Genomic DNA, 20,455 nt, shown 5'->3' with positions numbered 1-20,455 from the left:
GAAACCTCTGCCTTCCAGGTTCAGGGATTCTCCTGCCTCAGCCTCCTGAGCAGCTGGGATTACAGGCGCACGCTACCCCACCTGGCTAATTTTTGTATTTTTACTAGAGATGGGGGTTCACCATATTGGCCAGGCTGGTCTTGAACTCCTGACCTCAAGCAATCTGCCTGCCTTGGCCTCCCAAAGTGCTGGGATTACAGGAGTGAGCCACCATGCTTGGTCTTGTTTTTTGAGATAGATGTTTTCTGTAAGATGATTATTTTCTGTAAGATGATTTTTTCTGTAACATTATTTTCTGTAAGATGATTATTTTTAGTCTTAGATACTCCCATCAATTATAAGTTCTATTTACTGCAGAGGCCAATGAAACATCAACATTATAACACCCATTTAAACAATTATACTGAAAACTTATTGTCACCGCAATACCTATCTAGCAAAATGTGTAATTTTTTTTGCTCCAAATATGTAATATATACTCAATCTAGGCTTACATTATGTCTCCAGTGTTCAGAATACTTGAAACAATAATAGCACTGTATTTGAAATAGTAATCTCCATTCTCCTCTAAGTAGTTATATATTTAAATTTGATGTTTCATAGTGGTGGCAATGTTATAGGAAAGGGGTCCCAATCCAGACTCCAAGAGAGGGTTCTTGTCTCCACAAAAGGGTTCTTGAATTTCGTGTGAGAAAGAATTCAGGGTGAGTCCGCAGAGCAAAGTGAAAGCAAGTTTATTAAGAAAGTAAAAGAATAAAAGAAATGGCTATTCCATAGACAGAGAGTCCCCGGGGGCTGGTGGTTGCACATTTTTATGGTTATTTCTTGATGGTATACCAAACAAGGGGTAGATTATTCATGCCTCTCCTTTTTTGACCATATAGAGTATCTTCTTGACATTGCCTGGCGTTTGTAAACTGTCGTGGCACTGGCGTGATTGTAGCAGTGAGGACAACCAGAGGTCACTCTCATCGCCATCTTCGTTTTCATGGGTTTTGGCTGGCTTCCCTACTGTAACCTGTTTTATCAGCAAGGTCTTTATGACCTGTATTTTGTGTTGATCTCCTATCTAATCCTGTGACTTAGAATGCTCGAACTGTCTGGGAATACAGTCCAGTAGGTTTCAGCCTCATTTTACTCAGCTCCTAATTAATATAGAGTTGCTCTGGTTCACACGCCTCTGACAGCAACAGTGCACTTAACTACAGGTGACTATTTTGTTCTGTCTAGTGTGTGTTTGTTGTTGTTTTTAAATTATCATTACCTGTCAATAGTTTCAAATCCGGATATTTAACATATAATCCAGATTTTCTAATTCTCATAACATTGTGATATCTACTACCTTTGTATCTACTTTCCTTCTTAATCCACTCAAGTTGAGTATTTGTTTCCCGCTTAGGACATGTGTATTTTCCTTCACATACTCAGGATATTGCTTCCACTTGTTGTTGATGGACTCATATGGACATATAAGTTTATGATCTTTGACCTGAAACCTGTCTTTTCTTCATTAAATTCCAGTCTAGCTTCTAGTTGCTCTTGTAAGACTTTCTGACCACATCTATAGCTTGGCAATCATTTCTATTTCTGTCTGCCTACTTCTCTTTTTATTTAAAAGGCTAATTTGGAACCTAGCATTAAACATGATATAGTTTAGCTAAATCTCCAATATCCCCAATGGATTATAAATGCATTAGGAAAAGGGACCATATTTTGCAACAGTCCCAGATGATTGGCCCTTTAGTATAATGCCCTAAATATGTAATGATTTTTCTAAGTGAGTCTTTTATTCTACCCATGCCTTAGTACCTAAGGAGGCACTTAGGATTTTTCAAACAGAAATTCATTTAAAATTTAATTTATATTACACAGGTCTGGGTGTTTCAGGTATGCATCTTTCTCTCCAACATATTATGGCACTGTTTCAGAAATCTGACAAGAAAACACTTGGTTTAATTTCAGGCAATCATATTCACATAATTAGTTTTGGTTCCAATCACTTGAGTTAAATATTTTCAAGTAATTTGCAGGCTGGGGATCCAGGGAAAAAATGTAGAAAATTGCCACGAGTATCGTTTTTGGTAACAAGAATTTGCCTCTGAGTCAGTCAAGATTCATATATACTATGGAAATGCAACGCACAATTCAGAGTGCAAGTTATACTCTATGAAAATTTTAGTTTCATCATGTAGTAAATGGAATATGTAAGAGATATAAAATCAGGAATGGAAATATTAAACCACACAGAATGTAGGAGTTCAAAGCCCTTAATTAGAGTTTAAATTGTGACTTCAAATTCTTCAAATGCAGTTTAGGTGCTTTATAGGAATAGATTATATGTATGCAAATTAGAGTATATGTGATTGACAGAGTGAAACATACTTTAGGACAAGATTTTAGTTATTACAAACTACTCAAGAATTACCATAGAATTGTTAGTTAACAGTTTGCCTTTTACATTTTCACACAAATACATAGCTTTATATTTGTCTACTGTTCTTTCCATTATTATATAGGAGTTAAAATCCTTATGACACTAACAGAAATAACCGAAGATTCTGCTGTATTAGAGCAACAGAGATTAACTCATTTGGCTGTCTTCAATCAATCATGCCAATATCATATTTTGACTCCAATTTGTGTTGTTCATGTATTATACTATTATTGGAAATAAAATAGAATTTTAATAAATATGTCTTGAATATAAATCACATTGTTCAGACATCAATTACGCAACTTATTGGTAAATATTAGAGTTGGAAAATGCTTCATTGGTTACTTAAGAAAACTTTTAATAACCTTTTCTTTTCATCATTCCTCTGGCAATATAATACTATTTTACACATTTTTAAATTTTGATGAATTTTACAGAATTAAAGTATCCTTTTCGATCTTTTAGAGAAATTCAACTTTAAAACAACATATATTTTTAAACACTCATTGGACAATTTTAAAAGAAAGGAAAACTGCAAACAAAGAACCAGAAAGGAAGAGAAAAATCCAAGCTAGAAGAATAAATTTGACCTAACTGTACAGTCACTGGAGATGGTGCTTCAAATTTGACTTAGTAGATAACTGCTGGGAGTTTAATTCCTACACCGGGAAGAGGAATGTGGCTTTGCTGTGGAAAGCAGAATTGCCGAATCTCTCGGATAGTTGACAAAAACTCTCTCCCTGGCCAAACTGCAGTCAAACTCCCATGAGCCCTCTTCTTGATGAAGCCTCAGCCCTGGTCTGTAAAAACTGCACAATGTCATTGCAAATAATTTCATCCACAACCCAATCCCCGCCGCGCGCGCACACACACACACAGACAGACACACCGGAGACAAACACACACGCAGTTTCTAACAGCTCTAGGCCACACCCCAGTATGACCTCAGCCCTTCTTAAAATACCTTCTTAAGAATGCTCAAGTCTGCCAAAAGAATTAACTGTTCTAGTCAGCACTTGCAGATAGGGCCCACCTCCTTCTCAGTGGGAGGGGAGGAGCCGAATTTTGATAAGTACCAATTAGCAAACCCCGGTGGCCTAGTCACACATACAAGCCTCCTTTCTACTTTCTGAAAATGTCCACTTCTCTTTCTCTGCTCTAAGCCCCTGCTATGCTTCCTTCCTATTCCCTCATTCTCTCCTTAAAATCCCCAGTCATTTCTGTACAAATTGAAGTTTTCAGTTCATGATGAACCCATTTCCCTATTGCAATAGCGTATCACTGAATAAAATCTGCTCTCGCCACTTTAAGTGTCCAGTTTTGTTGTTTGTCTTTGACAAACATGGTCCGTACAAGAAACCAATACGGAGGCACACTGCTTATCCCTCAAAAAAGATGAGGAGATGCCTACTCATGACTGTTTGAGAGGAAAACAAAGGATAATCAACTAGTAACCCAAACCTTTAACATGACTCAACCAAAATGAATTACTAATCCAAATTTTATAACACACTTGTTGCATCATTTTTATTACCTAGAATTTATTGAACTAGAGAGAAATTAACCATGCACAAGATGAATTAAATTTTTAAAACTGGAAAAAAACCATGAAAAATAAAACGAAGCAAATACGAAGCAAAAGCAAAGGAAAAAAGTGTATTTAAAAATTAAAATGAATAAATGAAATATAAAGAAATGTAGTACTCTATGTAAAAGAAAACTGGAAAAATAATGTTTCCAAAATTGGAAACAGAATGGAAAAATTAAACGGTTCAGAATGTAGGAGTTCAAAGACCTTAGCTCTTAATAACGACAATTTTGGGTTTTTTTGTAAGCACTATTTTTCCCTTTTTTTTTCAAAAAGAATTCTACTTTAAATTTTCAAGTATTCATTATGCCACTACTTAAATACTTCGGTTAAATACTCCACCTTCCAAGGATGGACCTCATTGGTAAAAGGAAAATCCCAATACCTGGCTAATGATTTAGTACATGAATGGGAATACACGACAATTTGATGCAAGGAGATATGATTAAAAAATTCCCTTATTCTAACAGGAAAACAGGTTTATTTTCTTCTACTAAATTATGTTGTACACGGTTATTCTGCCTATATATTAGATATCATATTACATTGTATACTAGTATATATTACATATTAAATATTGGGCTATCATTGAAATTATAAAGACACTTAGATGACAAAGCAAAGAAATGGAAAGTGGATGTTGAAGACATGAACTGAAATGCATAATACACCAATCCCAGAGGCTATACTACCTCTAGACTTTTTTTAATGCAAGCTATGTGATTCACGTTTTCCATTACCCACAGCCTACATCACCCCAACCTGATGCACACTGAAGTATAAAATTCAGTGGATAGCTTAACTAGGTTGGGCAAACCTAAAGAAAGCACAGAGATTCTAAGGAAAAAAAAATACAAGGATTATCAGCACAAGTTAAAATACAGAAACTGGGGAGTAAAAAATTTATCTGCAAGTTTGTAATAAGAGACAAAACATTGTTACATATATTTTACACATACATATATGTTATATTACATATACTATACCTTTCTTATATTTATATTTATATAATCTCATATACACACATGCACACACAAATGTGCTATATATTAGCAATGTCAAACAGATTCATGACAAAATTAGGGACTAAATGCTTGAGAAAGACATAAAATGAAGTGGCGAATTTTCACTGGTGGATATGTTATCAATTTGCATATCCTTTGTAAAGTCTCAAAATTCACAGTAAGAGTTATACCTTACTTTTCTCGATTAATTTATGCTTTGCTAATCAATGCCCCACAACCCCTTAGTTGTATATGCCAAATATTTTATCATTTTCAATAAAATAAAATTTTGTTTTGAAAATAGGATTAAATTCCAAATGATTGGAAATTGATGTCACTTATTTAAAATGCTATATAGCATTCAATTCTATAAATTTATTTATCTCCATAATTACTGGATTAAAACTGCATTCTCTAACATGGATCCATGTGGGAAAAATTAATGTTAAGTGAGGAGAGTTGCATAGGGACAGTACAAAACATTTATACAAATACATATACTTTATGTAATGTCCTTAGCTATAGGTGTATATCTGCTATTAAAACACGTACAGTAATTTATACACCAAGTTCAAAAACATCATTGCTCTAGGAGGTGATAAAGAGAGGAAAGTTGGAGAGGAAATCACAAAGGTATCTGTAATGTTTATTTTACATATAAATGCATGACTGATTTCAATCTTAACACTGAAAAATTTGGGTAATGGGTACATGGGTATTCATAATATCATTTTCTGTTATTTTCTATGTTGTAGAAGTTGTCAAAACAAAAATAAATACATAAACAAAAGTTACCTTCTATAATTTTTGAAAAGTAAATCCTGAGGACTTATGGCATCCTTGAGTAGTACTAGATAGCAGGATTGATTGATTGATAGTATACAAATAATTAGATGTCGGGAGAAGTTAGATTGGGAACCTTGAACAAGTTTGTTAATAATTCAGGATCTCCAGTTTCTTAATAAAAACAGCACTAGTAGTGCTTGCCATGTATAGTTGTTTTGAAAATTAAATGAGACAACACATATAAAGTTCCTGAAATATAGAAGGCAATATGCAAAGGATAATTCTTCTCCCATCAACAAATACTCAGTTTCTTTTACAAACTATTCCAGAGATCAGGAAGTGTTTCAGTTGCCTTCATGATTAATCATCTGCTTAATCAATTATTTTAAAGATATTCTATGATATCTTGATATTCTCGGCAACCATTTTTACATATTAAAATTTTCAAAAAGAAAGATTAGCCAGAGTTTGAGAGTAAAAGTTTTCATGCGGTATAGGGCTAGCTTATGGGTTTAAGCAATATTAATTTTTTAAATTTTCTTATTTGATTCCTATACCTCTTTATCTGCTCATGTTCATTCAAAAAATTTTACCTTCATTCAAATTATATATGAATTTTTCATATTTCTGTTCATACTATAAGCTGCACATAACACCCTTAAAAATATTAAGTAGAAAAAATAATCCAGGCTTCTGAGAACAGGCAGGTTTGTTACAACAGCTTTACTTTTCTTCACAAAATGTTGGAGTTAGGAAATTACTCCATGCCAATTATTTTCAATAGCATAAACTGGCTTTGAAAATATTTCAACTTTGAGAGTTTTTACTTCTTCAGTCTGATATTCTTTGAATGATATTTAATATGTTGCCATGGTGGGAAATAAGAGGTAAAGAGCATGGAGAAGTTGCATATTAAGGTATTTTCATTCTTATAGGCCAATTTTTATTTATGGTTTGATATGCAACTGTCACGTCATTTATACTTCAAAAGAGGTAATATTTTGACAAGGCAGGGAAATGTACACCAAAATTTATTATACCCACATACACACACATAAATATACTCTATCTCCTTTTCTGAATTTAAAAACTGATTACCTAGAGAAGAATGCTTATATTTTAAATATCTCTATTAGATGCCACCTAATGAATACAAACTTAAATACAAATTGTACATTGTATTGGGGAAATTTAGAACTGTAAATCCACCTCCTAATGCAACGCTCATGGTATCTGTATCCCATGGCTTTCTAGTAATTGTAATCTTCTTTGCCCCCTGTGTTAGAGATATAATTATGTTAACAGCTTTCCTACACAGGCACCATACATTGCCATTATGAAGCCAGCTTCATTTAATTAACATCATGTAGTAAATTAGCAGTTATAAGGACTGCTGGGTACAAGGGGATCTCCATTTTCTCACCATTTACTTAATCCTCAGTCAATGTTAAGATTACTGCTCACTGAATTTCCATGGCAAAATCACCATCACCCTTCTCAGATGTTATGATTCGGCATTTGTATGGATTTGGAACAAACCCTTTTTTCCGGATGCCCAGAAGTTAGGATTATTGAAGCCCTATCCTGCTCCTGGTTGGAAAGAAACAGGAATGCAGAGAGACAATGCCCATGTGAATGAATTCTTTATTTCCAGCTGGCAATTAAAAAAAAAAACTTCATAAAAAGAGTAGTATTAACTAGGGAGTAAATGGAAAGGCAGAGTGATTCTTTTAAAAGGAAGTTCGCAGATTTTATTATTATTTTAGAAAGGAGTTTTTTATGCTTAGTGCCGGGTGGCAACACGTAAAATTACATTATTATTTATCCCATTATTAGGCTTATAGTACGCTGTAAAGATGACAAATAACTTCTGTGTTTGTTACAAGTATGTGCTTAGTAATTCATTATGGCTCAACTTTGTCAGGAATTATTTTCAGAGTAACAAAAACCACTGGTTTGAAGCAGAAATTATCGTAATTATAGAGCATCAGACAAAAACTTAAATTTATTTATTTGCCTAGTAATTATTTGCCGAGTAATATATTTAAAATCTCATCTCATTGTGGTATTACAATGTAAGTTAATTCTGTAGCTATATATGAAAAACCTCTATAAATAACTTCCCATTCATATCTTTGTACTGGAGGGTTTAACTACTAATTCTGGCTCTAGCAATAAACAATTAGCAAAATATTCCTAGATTGTCAGAAACAGCCTAAGAAATTCTGTCGATTTTCCTTTTGGTTCTGCAAGTGCCCTGGCAAATAATTTAAGAACAGTGAATACTGCACATGCTTAGAAAGCATTTCACTTATTTTGAAAGTAAAAACTACACACAAGATTTTTACTGCTCATCAAATAAGTGGAAGCAATGAGAACATAGTTTAGATTATTTGAGTGTTCACTCACTTAATAAGGACTTAACAGATTTTGATCCACATTATGAGCCACAGGGATTCCTCAATTCTGAACATCTATTGGATGCTGGGTCAATCCTAGAGAAAAGGTCACCTAATACCAGGAGCTAGGCCCAAGAGTGGCTTTCTGCCATTATTGGAAGTAGACTGCTGGTGTGCAGTATCTACCTCTCAGAGGGACCAGTTCTCTCTGATCCTTGGCCTACTTGGCTGGCCTGGCCTTCTGCAGTATTTGGTCCCAGACCCTCATATCTCTCAGGGACACAACCCAATGGTAAGCTGCCACATGCCTTGTTCAAAGTACTTTGGCCTTCTGCTCTGGAGAGTCTCTCTTCCCATGCAGCCAAGAAAGGAGCAGAGGGCTGCTATGAGCCCACAAAAGTATATTAGCTTGCCAGACCTGGCCCTGGAGGCTGCAAGCTGCTGGCAGAGAGGAATGCCAGTTTGTACCCACTTGCTGACGTTCCCTGCACACTGTGGCTTATACTTTGGGTGATACTATGGCTTTCTTGGAACCAGATGTCCCTGATAACTTGTCTGAGAGGACAGATGGCACAACTGATAAGTATGAAGGAATTGACATCATGTGAGGCAAATGTTCATCAATGGAAGACAGAAGCCAATGAGAAAATTATTTTCCCATCCTTTCTCTGGACAGATTCTTTGGAGACATAGTTATTCATAGGAAACCATCCTTTCCTAGCCGCCCTTCCTCTTCTCAGTCTTCCTTCCCTTGGAATGTACTCCTCAGCACATATTAGCATGTAAGACGGTAGGCTCAGTTTTCCACACAACTAAATCAGCTAACTACCCAACTGAAGAGAATGCGTAGGTCTCTTGCCAGCCACCTAGATATCAGAGTTAATATATTAGGCTAATGCCCTTATCTCATTAGAAAATCCCCCAGCACTTTAATCATATCTATATACTATTACATACAATTTAAAAATGCATCATTCCTTGGTTTTAACGCACATGATATTGGAAAGTAGCAAACTTGAAAGAGGATGAGGGATTTTTACATTGTTGTTTGTATCAGAGGACTGTTGAGAGACAACAAGGAAAATAATCATTAAAAAAAGAATAAATGGCCAGGTGCCGTGGCTCATGCCTGTAATCCCATCACTTTGGGAGGCTGGAGTGAGCGGATCGCTTGAGGTCAGGAGTTCGAGACCAGCCTGGCAAACATGGTGAAACCCCATCTCTACTAAAAATACAAAAGTTAGCCAGGCAAGGTGGTGCAACCTCCCAGCTACTTGGGAGGTTGAGGCAGGAGAACTGCTTGAACCTGGGAGGTGGAGGTGGAGGTTGCAGTGAGCTGAGACTGAGATCGTGCCATTGCACTCCAGCCTGGGCAACAAGAGCAAAACTCCGTCTCAAGAAACAAAACAAACAAAAAAAGAATAAACAATTAATACCAAGTGCTCTAAACAATATATTTTGCAGCCCTTACTACTGTAAAATTCAATACAAAACCTGATGTTATAATAATAATCTGGATTATAAGAAAAAGACACAAAATTTTCTTACCATATTCCATTTAAAGAAGACAGGAAACTTCCTTGAAAAATTATCAACTAAATAATTAAAATAAAAAGGTATTCGTGCTTAGACTGAATATTGATGCTTGATTTGTCAGAGCTAGACATTCCAACAAATATGTCCATGTACAACTTTTATTCTCTAAGTTTCCAGATAATATTTAATTTTATGTTTTTCAAGGAGCTAAATATTTCCATTTGGCAATCTAAAAATATGTAGAAGAATACTCATGGTAATCAGGAAATATTAAGAAGTGAGATGTCACATCTTTCTTTCTCTTCTGGCTGTGTGAGAGAGATTAACATTTCTTCATATTTTCTACAAGCCTAGGTTATTTATTAAAAATATATGAGTCATATATGAGGCAAGAATTGTGATAAGCACCTCACAATTAATTTCACTGAGAAGCACACACAGTAGGTCCTAGGATTATCAGCTTTAGAGAAAGTGGCACAACCTGCCTAAAAGCTATGAGCTGGTACCTGGGGAGCCTGACTAGAGCACAGGCAATGTGGCCACACAGTCTGTGCCCCTGACTGTCACATTTACACCTATTCTTGCTAGTGTAAGTTAAAACAAAATGCTTTTATGTGAAAATGTTATTTTTGGTTTTGTTTTTGTTTATGGGGGAAGAAGAGTGGTGCATAAATGTAATATCAAGATGTCTCTTTGTGTCACAGAAGAGATTTGAGCCTTAGTTCTCAAAGTTGAAAAAAAAAAAAAAAAAAAAAAAAAAAAGGTGAGAAAAGTGAATATTTTAGAGAAAGAAGAGAATGCTAAGAAACGGGTGAGCAGCACTGAGTGGCCAGAATTTTGGTTTTGGAATGAGCTGGTCTTGTGCTTCTAGATGGAGTTGGGGGAGCACTGTGTGCTGAATCCCTTTCTGAGGACTTGAGGACTTGGTGTTTACTTTTCATACATGTGCCTTAACTTCATTTTTCACAGGGTGCATCTGCATTATGAAAACCATTATATACTTATCCCTATAATTTTTCTATCTTCAAGAATGTTCCAATATTTACGTTTTCTTTAAGACATTTTTACTTTGTTATATTGCTAGATAATGATAAAGCACTGTCAATTTTTAGATATATTTTTTGCTTTTGTTTGGATTTTATTATTTTTCTTGAAATTTTGTTTGGTTTAACTCAATTCATAAGAGAGTATAATTTTTTAAATTAGTTAATTCCCTTTATCTTCATACCTCACTCTAATTTCCATCACAGAAAATCTTCTTTTCTTTTAGATGGATTATCGCTCTGTCATCCAGGCTGGAGTGCGGTGGCACAATCTCGGCTCACCGCAACCTCCACCTCACTGGTTCAAGCAATTCTCCTGCCTCAGCCTCCCGAGTAGCTGGGACTACACACATGCACCACCACACCTGGCTAATTTTTGTATTTTTAGAAGAGACAGGGTTTCACCATGTTGGCCTGGCTGATCTCAAACTCTTTACCTCAGGTGATCCACCTGCCTCAGCCTCCCAAAGTGCTAGGATTACAGGTGTGAGTTACCATTCCCGGCCCAGGCAATTTTATATCTTGTAATTTGAACATGTTCTTATAAAGTGTGCACTGTTGTTTTCCGTGCATTTTTTCCTCCTGGAACTATCTGCTCTCTCTTCTATTATGGGAAACAAAAATATTCTCTTTACATTAGTAAGAGACTGGGAAGGTTTGAGGGCAATGCTCATAGTTATGTCTTGGAGTCCCCAGTCCACTGCCTTGTTTTCACAGAAAAGAAAGGCCTTTTCCATTGCTGGGCTCCCTGGTTCTCCTTACCTTGGTCAATCTGACACATTTATCTTAACATTTCTGCTTGATGCCTGGTTTCTATGAAGCTTATTTTTTCTCTGCAAATACCATTAATGTGCTGTTCTTATTCAACAAGTCAAAATAACTAGAACAATAAGTGTTGATGCATTTAAATTTGAATTCTCAATCTGTGTAAATGTTTGCCTGCCATTTGTCATGATCAGTATGCACAGAAACACCAGGGAAAATGAGTTCAATCATTACAATTAATATGATACTATTAATCCACTGTCATGTTTGAGCCTGTAGTCTGCTGACTTTAAGAAAGATAATTATCTATAAAACTTATGGCAGAAAAAGAATAGCATATTACTGTTGGATGCATGCTGACCTTCTATCTCAGAGTAAAATAGAATTATGACTTATTTCTATATCAATTAGCTAGAACTTAGGGGAAACTGCTAGCCAATTAAGATAAAGCAGAAAAATGACCTTAAAGGCTAATCTTTGCTTCAGAGTATAACTCAAAATATTTTTGTTAATGTATAAAACTCTGTTTTATGATGTAGTTAATTTAGGTTTCAAGGTGAAGTACGAATGGAAATAACCAGCTGGACCATTTAGACATAATGACTTGCTTTTAAACTACCTTTGTAAATTGAATCTTTCTGATTAAGTAGGACTTTAATGTAAACATGCATTATTATGCTTAATTTTTATTAATTTTAAAGATTTGGTAATATCTCTTAAGGTAAATTACTTGCAAATGGCACAGTTGTGTTAACTGCATAGATAAAAGCGTATTAACACTTTGTTAACAATCAAGTATTGAGTTGAATGTTAGACTTAAACTTTCAAGTTCAAAAGACTATACAACATTAACTAATTAAAATATCTATATAAAATTGAATAAATCTCATATCTCTTTCCTCTTAGAAATAATTTTAGAAGTACAAAGTTACTGTAGTAAAATTTTTCTTTCTAGACTTCTAGCTCAGTCTAACAAATTTGGTTGATAATACAGTCTATGAGATTATCTGTATCAGTGTAGGTTTACCTAAATCACAGAAATAAAATTTCAAAAGGTAGATTATTATCAGCTAGAAAAATGATGAAATTTCTTGGAAGAGTTTCAGATGTTTCACTTGCATAAGTAATCTGTAATTTTGTTTATAACATATCCTTTCCATTCCTTATTGGAATAATAATAATAGTAGGATTTGGGATAGAATTTCTAAAATTTCACATATTAATCTTGGAAAAATAACTACTATTTTTATTTTCTTGTAGGTAAGAACTGAGTGTTGCAAAATATATCTGAATGACTGAAATATTGATTCTGTATTTAAGGCCTAGTTATTTCTACCAATAACCTGTTACCACTAGAATCTCATCAATATCAGTACTGGTAGGATGTTTAATATCCAGGGACTGCTATTTGGTCAATTTCTCTATTTCTCCCTTCTCTTCTTCTCTCCTCCCCTCCTATTCTCTCCCCTGTAATTCCCTCCTCTTTTTCTCTCTCTTTAGTTGAGATTCCCTACCTGCTCTTTATCCTAATTCAACTATTCTCATGACTCAAATGTCACCAGTTTGAGGAAGCCTTAAATAGACATAACAGTTGTGTTCTCTTGCTTTCAATAGGGTTTCTCTAACTCTGGCATAAAAAGAATTACATTTTGCTTAATTATTTACATACGTGCTTGTCCCCATCTCCTCACCAAGAGACCCCCTGGAAAGCAGGGCCAATGTATCCTTAGCTCTAGTACAATTTGTAAAGCACAGCAGATTTGTAATGAATGCTTATTTTGTAGATGGATAATTGTATTTCTTGGCCCATTTTCCCAACTGTTCAAATAAGTTAATCTTGTTCTCTGTGAATACCTTCAAGATGGATTAAATGGAATTTTATAGAGTAGAAAATGTACTTTCCCCTTTAGAGGTACCCAGTACAGGTAGGAGGATAATATATCTAGGATATATTTTGGGATGTCTAAAACACTACAGGAGGAAAGGAAGTTAAATAGAACCAGCACATTATCTTACTAATCTGAATCAAGGACCCGGAATCCCTACATTTGTCTTCCTAACCAGATAACTGGAGAGTGTCTTCACATATTGCAATCGAGACCAGGAAGTATCCCCAAATTACATCTACCATCTTGTACATGCCTTTTGAGTTGCATGAAATGCCACTGAAGTATTCAGGGATGACACCAGAAATTAGATTTAATCTAGGAGTCAGGATATGAAATGATAGACCATTCAGTGATAATAACCACATCAACAAGAGCAGCAAAACGCTGGCAAGATATATTGATGGTCTTCACCGTGACTAAAATTGCTGACAGATATTAGTTATCTCTTAGGATTATAATTCATCTTTCTTAGTAATTACATAAATCCTGTGTTCAGGTAAAACCCTTGGCAGCTTTACAAAAATATCAAGCTTTACATGGCTAACTTATAAGAAACACTACAGGGCATCTAAATGGTCTTATTTGAAAATGTTGATCAATAAATACTAAAATTCACATTCTAAAGGTAAAATAGTTTTGACCTCCACCATCAATTAAGACTATTAGGACAAGAAAGTAGGTTTTAAATGGAGTAGTGGAAGAAATAGCAGTGAGCTTCCATTTATCAGTAATTTACTGCCTGCCAGACAATGTACTAAGCACTGAAATTTTAAACATTTCTCATTTATATCACTGTATAATCAAAGAAATACTATTATGCATATTTGATAGAAGAAGAAATAATAAGCAAGGTTAAGTAACTTTCACACTGTGACTAAGCAAGGGTTAATTCCAAACTTAGTTGTGTCTCCCTGCTTGAAAACGCTCTACTATTAATTACTAACTTTTCAACTATTCCTATTAAAATGCCTTCTCTGCTACTATGCCAGAAGTATTAGCTCTGCACTATAAAAGAAAAAAAAAGCTTTAGGCAAATTAAATTTAATAGAGTTTAATTGAGCAAAGAACAATTCACAAATCGTGCAGCCCCCCAGAACTATAATAGGATCAGAGTGACTCTGGGACTGCCACATGGTCGGATAACACTTATGAACAAAGAAAGAAGGTAACATACAGACAGCAAAACCAAGGTGCAGAAACAGCTGGACTCGTTACATCTGAGCCTTTGCCTTATTTGAACATGGTTTTAACAGTTGGCTGCCTGTGGTTGCCTGAAGTTTAGCTGCTGTGGATCTATCTACAGACCAAGTTAGGTTACAGTTTACTACATAAACCTTTAGACCAAACCTAAAATCTGTACAGAGACAGCTTTAGGCCAAGGCCATTTAATTTAATGGCACTTTCCTCCTCACTGAGAATTTGGCTGTTCATCTAGATGTATTAGTTAGTCGCTTAGAGAGGAAAGGTAATTGTAATTTTGTGAGAGGACAGAAGAATATTCCTGTTGGAAAGAAGATAAGAATGTCTAAAGACGCATTTTCCCCTTTCCCATTTATTAGGGATCACATTCTTTAATTGAATAGGAAAAACAATCTAGAAATAATAACAGTCACCATTTACCCAGTGCTCAATATGTACCAATTATTTTGGTAAGTATTTTACATATATTATCCATAATTGTTTATAAAACGGCCTCAGAGTAAAAGTTTGTTGTTTTACAAATGAGAAAAATTGGGCTTGGAGAGATTAACGATTAGCCAAAACTCAAAGAGAGATAATGCTGGTTGTTGTCAGGCGTTGCATATAAATGCCTATAATAATAAAAAGGCCATATGCTCTCTGCTCTGGCAAAGTTGCGAAGATTGACAAAATTGAGTGATGAAAGTGTCTTATGTAGCAGTGAAAGGAGATGGCATCACTAGCATGAATTCTATAAGAATGAAGGTTCCCGTCCCTCCCCTCTGATTATAATCAACATTTCTATTAAAAAAGTAACCCATTTTTAAAATAATGCTCATATACTAATGGATAATTATGCTTACTATTCAGCGATTACTTAGAATGTGCTCCTTACCACATAATCTATTCTTTCAAGAACCTTGTTTGTAAGTGAGGTTTGCACTCCTATCTCGGGCAAAAAAGGCACAGAGACTTAGAAAGGTTAAAGACATTGCCAAAAGTACTGCAGCACATTTGTGATTAAAATAAGGATTCATACTCAGAACTGGTTAATCCCTTGCCCTATATTCTTATCTAAGGAAACCATCCTGTTATTACTATCATCCTTTTAATGCATCCTATTAATAACATTTCATCAGGTGAATGTAAATTACATCCAAAGAAACATGCTTTCCCAGAAAAATTGAGATCTCTGAACTAGATGAAGAGTATCTAGCCTCAGCTAACCAGACTTTAGTCCTATTCAGGAGCTGTCATAGAGATTAAGACATTGTGACTAAGACAGAATCCTCATGGGTTGGAAATCACTAATAGTTGAGGAGAAATAGTTGAATGATATTATAATCACTAAGAATAGCTAAGAATACTGCTTATCCCTGCAACATACACATCAGAGAGACTGGTAATTTTAGACCATCCCTTAGTTCTGAGAATAACTTCCAATGTGCTGTGATATCAGAGTCTCATTTGCTCTGATGCTGAACTTGTAAACTGAAGGCTATTATTGTGAAAAGATGGGGTTGGGATAATCAGAAACTTAGCTATATTCATAAATGAAGTATTGATATCTCAGGGAAAGAAAAATCAAGAATATAGTAACATTGTTGATAGTCTGTTAGGATTCTTTTGTATAATGAGAAAATTCAGACAGGATCATAGGATAATTAAGGAAACTCACTTTTGATACGCAAATATAACTCTAAAATTGTAGACTGATAAACCAATGCTAAAAAGAGAGGTCTCTAAAGAAAAATATTGCAAATTTCTCTAGTTCTTATCAGTCACTTGGATCATAACATAGAAGCCACCTTTTTCATATTTGTGGACGACACAGATTTAGGAGGATTATCTAATATATTTCATGACAGTGGCAGGGTTCACAAATCTTGATATACTAGAATGATGGACTGAAACCAATAAAGAAGAATTTGACAGAAATAAATAAAAGATTCTCCATTTAGATTAAAAACAAGTTCCATAAACACAGATTCAGAAAGTCCTATCTCAAAAGCAGCTGAGTGAAAATGTTGGTGACAGAAGAAGTTGGTGATAGAAGAAGTTGGTAATAGAAGCCAACAATGAAACAAGAATTTTAAAAAATATTAAACTCTAAGTTGTTTTAATGAGAATGTTAACAGTATGCAATAGCTCTATGTCAGGGTTTTTCAAAGCTGGAGTCAAGATCCATTAGTGAGGTTTCAGTCACTTTGTGGATCCTAGGAGAAAAGTGTTTTATTTTTATTTGTTATAACTAAAAAAAAAAAAAAAAATAGAAAAGGATAGAATGGAAAAAAAAAGAACAAGGGAACATTGTTCATGCAATGTGTATAAAGAGATAATTGTGTATACTTGTTTGTATTTTTATGTGATGACTATCAGTTCCATGAGAAGAAGTATTTTTGACTGTACCAATTACTTCTAAATACCCAGTGCATAGATGTAGAAAATTGCATAGCACATGGAGTGTGCTCAATAAATATTATGTACTGAATTAGGATGAAAAATGTATTTTTTTTTTCACTGCAGGTTATGTTGAAAAAGTTTAAAGGCCATAGATCTCTGTTACTTTACAAAGCAAAGTACACTGGGACACAGGGATACCTGAAAAGTTTGGAAGAAATGGTAACAATTTGCAGAGCATCTAAATGAATTCTGTCAAGCTGGAGCTATCTGCTTTGGAAAGCAGATAGCTTTCTAAAGGTATCTGCTTTAGAAGTTATGATGCTTAACCCCCAAAATTTCTGGGACTTTGATAGATATCTCCATACAAATGAAGGGCTTACAAGTGAAAGAATAAATATTTCAACAGGTCTTGCACCAGGAGGCACACTTTTTTAAAAAGTACTTGCATTCTTAATATTATAGAAATACACAAACAATAATTTTTTACAAAAAATATCAACAGTAGGGAAATGAACTGCTTTTAATACTTTTAATAGTTGGTGGTGCCCTGATACTGATTTTGTTTTTAAAACAGAAACATTCCCACATTTGCAATGAGAATAGACACTGCAAGTTCTTTGTAAATCTACTTAATTTTTAGTTTAGTTTTCATTGATGCAAAGATTATTAACATATTAAAAAAATTAATTAGTTGGCTAGTTGGTTTGTTGTTCTAGGAACAGAACTGGTACTGCGAAAGAAAGCAGAAAGCAACTGAATTAGAATATATAAGCTGTTAAGGGCATAATATAACCAAAGGACAGAATAATATCTTTCTGAAGGGAAACAGAAAAATGGATATCTAGAAATCAGTATATTTTTCCTCAGTTTTTTTAATACATAGATTTCTAAATGATTTTGGGTTATATTAAGATTAATGTCTAGGGTATTATCTTCCATTGACCTAACAGATAATTCTTACACTATATTTTAAAAATACTATTTTTGTAAATATATATGATATTTATAAAATATCTATTATATAAGATATAAAATAGATTTCTTGTGTATTTTATGTAATATACATTATTGTAGAATATCTATTATTAATTTTGGTAGAAAAGTTTCATATTATTAATTTTTCTTAATTAACCTTATCTAATCTCTTCTGTTTTTTCAAATGAAATCTAGAATAATTTTAACAAGTTACAAAAGCAACCCCATTCGTATTTTATTTGAAATCTCATACCTGTAATTCATGAGAATGAAAAGGTATTCTTACATTTTTCTTCTTTCCATCCATGAATATAGTACATCTCTCTCAGTTAGAAAAAATAATGTGCTCCCAAAAATGCTTGTTTAATAAGTTATTCATATGTATTTCTTTATATGTACTAAAATACAATCTTGTGCATTTAATAGAGCTACATATTAGTAGTCAACGTCTCAAAATAGTTTTAGATAGACTTGATAAGCAAAATAAAGGATTGAACAAAAAAAAGACATTCAACTTATAATTTTACAGAGTTTATACCTGCAATTTAAAGGCAATGAATGGTAAGGCATGCTTGAAATTATTTAATAGGACAACATGTTATTTTGAGAGTTAGAAGTAGCTCAGAAAATGCTCATGACTAATGTGCTCAGAAACCTCTGCCTGAAAAGAACAAACGGAAAAATATAAAGAGCAATAATGCCAATTATACTATAACTTGACTACATTTGAAATGTAGTTAAGATACACTTCATTTAAATTATAACACACAACAGCAATCCCGTTACTCATTTTATACACTTGAAATAAAATTGTTCTACCAAAAAGACACACGCACTCCTATGCTTATTGCGGCATTATTCTCAATAGCAAGAACAGGGAATTAACCTAAGTGTTCATCAACAGTGGATTGGTTTAAAAAAGTGTGGTACATCTACACCAAGCAATACTACATAGCCATTAAAAAAATAAAGTCATGTCCTTTGCAGGAACGTGGACGCAGCTAGAAGCCATTCTTGTAAGCAAACCAAAGCAGAAAGAGAAAAGCAAATATTGCGTGTTCTTATTTATAAGTGGGAGCTAAATCTCGGGTTTATACAGACATAGATGGGAATAATAGACATGGGAGACTCTGAAAGGGAAGGGACCATGGCTGAAAAACTTCCTATTGGGTACTATGTTCTCTACCTGGGGTGTGGTATCAACAAAAGCCCAAAGCTCAGCACCATGCAATATACCCTTGTAACAAATCTGCACATGTACCTTCTGAATCTAAAGTAAAAATGGAAATTTAAAAAAAACTACTAAACAATACCAGTGAAAATATAAAAAGCTAAATATGCAGAAATCTCAGGGACCAAGCTATGAGAAAATGTTTACTGAGTAGGTTCTTTGTGTTAAGCATTGTTTCAAAGACTGGTGAAAATGAGATGTAGAAAATGAGATGGACAGTCTCTGTTCTCATGACAATTTTGGGGAGCAGGTATGGAGCTGTGGGAATGTAGAGGACATTGAGTGTGAGTAAGTAAACTACTAAACTGCTATAAAACAAGCAAAAAGTGGCAAGATAATTTTACATAGTGATAAGTGAAGGGAGAATATAAAATGGGATGGGAACAAGAATAATTTGTTCTGGAGTTGAAACTGCATTTCAGGAAATAGTATTACAATTTGTTTTGTAAGCACAGTCCAGCTTGACTTAAGAGGCATGCAAATAATTAGAGGCTATCTTCAGAGAATAATTGAAGGTGGTGAAAGTGCATACAGAACTGAGTCACAGAATATAAACAGAGCCTTCTCAGCTTGCTGTTAAGTAGATTATGTTCCTCAGTCCCTTTCATTCTTTAGAATGTTTTCTCTGGGAAGGGGAGGTGGGGGGAGGAGGAGGAGGAGGAGAAAGAGAGAGAGAGAGAGGAGAGAGACAGAGACAGGGAGAGAGAGATGGGAGAGGCAGAAAGAGAGATGGGGGAGACAGAAAGAGGAGAGGAGACAGAGAAAGAAAATAAAGACATTGAGAATTTTGTGGAATTTAATAATAAACCTATTAAAATGTTGATTTAAAATGTCTTACATCAATTGCCTTATTTGGACTGTTTCTTGTTTTAAAAAATCAATTTCATAAACTTCCTTTCATATGATGTTCTGGACACTGTACTTAGATTCTTTCAAAACAGAATAGCATGGAAGCTCTTAGGAAATTTATAAATTAGTAGAAAGGAATGATTGCTAATGTTAGAACAAAGCAAATGTCATAGAAAAAATATCAAGTACAGTATTGCATGTACTTAAATGAGCTGTGAGAAAGAGATCCTTTGAAGTGTTTCATATTCATGAAGAATGCAATATGACTTCTACAATATTTCTGAAATGAATGATACATGGTTGATATGGTTTGAATGTTTGTCCCCTCCAAAACTTAAGTTGAAGTTTTGTTGCCAGTGTGGAGGTGCTAGGCT

The 20,455-nt window shown here is 34.4% G+C and overlaps 1 pseudogene; it reads left to right on the top strand.

Annotated features, from left to right (window-relative positions):
• The first annotated feature begins 8,729 nt into the window (after window positions 1-8,729).
• LOC129492684 (zinc finger protein 736-like) overlaps window positions 8,730-20,455 on the top strand; it is a 37,821-nt pseudogene continuing 26,095 nt past the window's right edge.

This window comes from Symphalangus syndactylus, chromosome 11 (assembly GCF_028878055.3).
Source record: "Symphalangus syndactylus isolate Jambi chromosome 11, NHGRI_mSymSyn1-v2.1_pri, whole genome shotgun sequence".
Classification (NCBI taxonomy): Eukaryota; Metazoa; Chordata; class Mammalia; order Primates; family Hylobatidae; genus Symphalangus; species Symphalangus syndactylus.
Note: the sequence above shows the minus strand (reverse complement) of the source record. Positions and strands in the feature narration are given on the sequence as shown.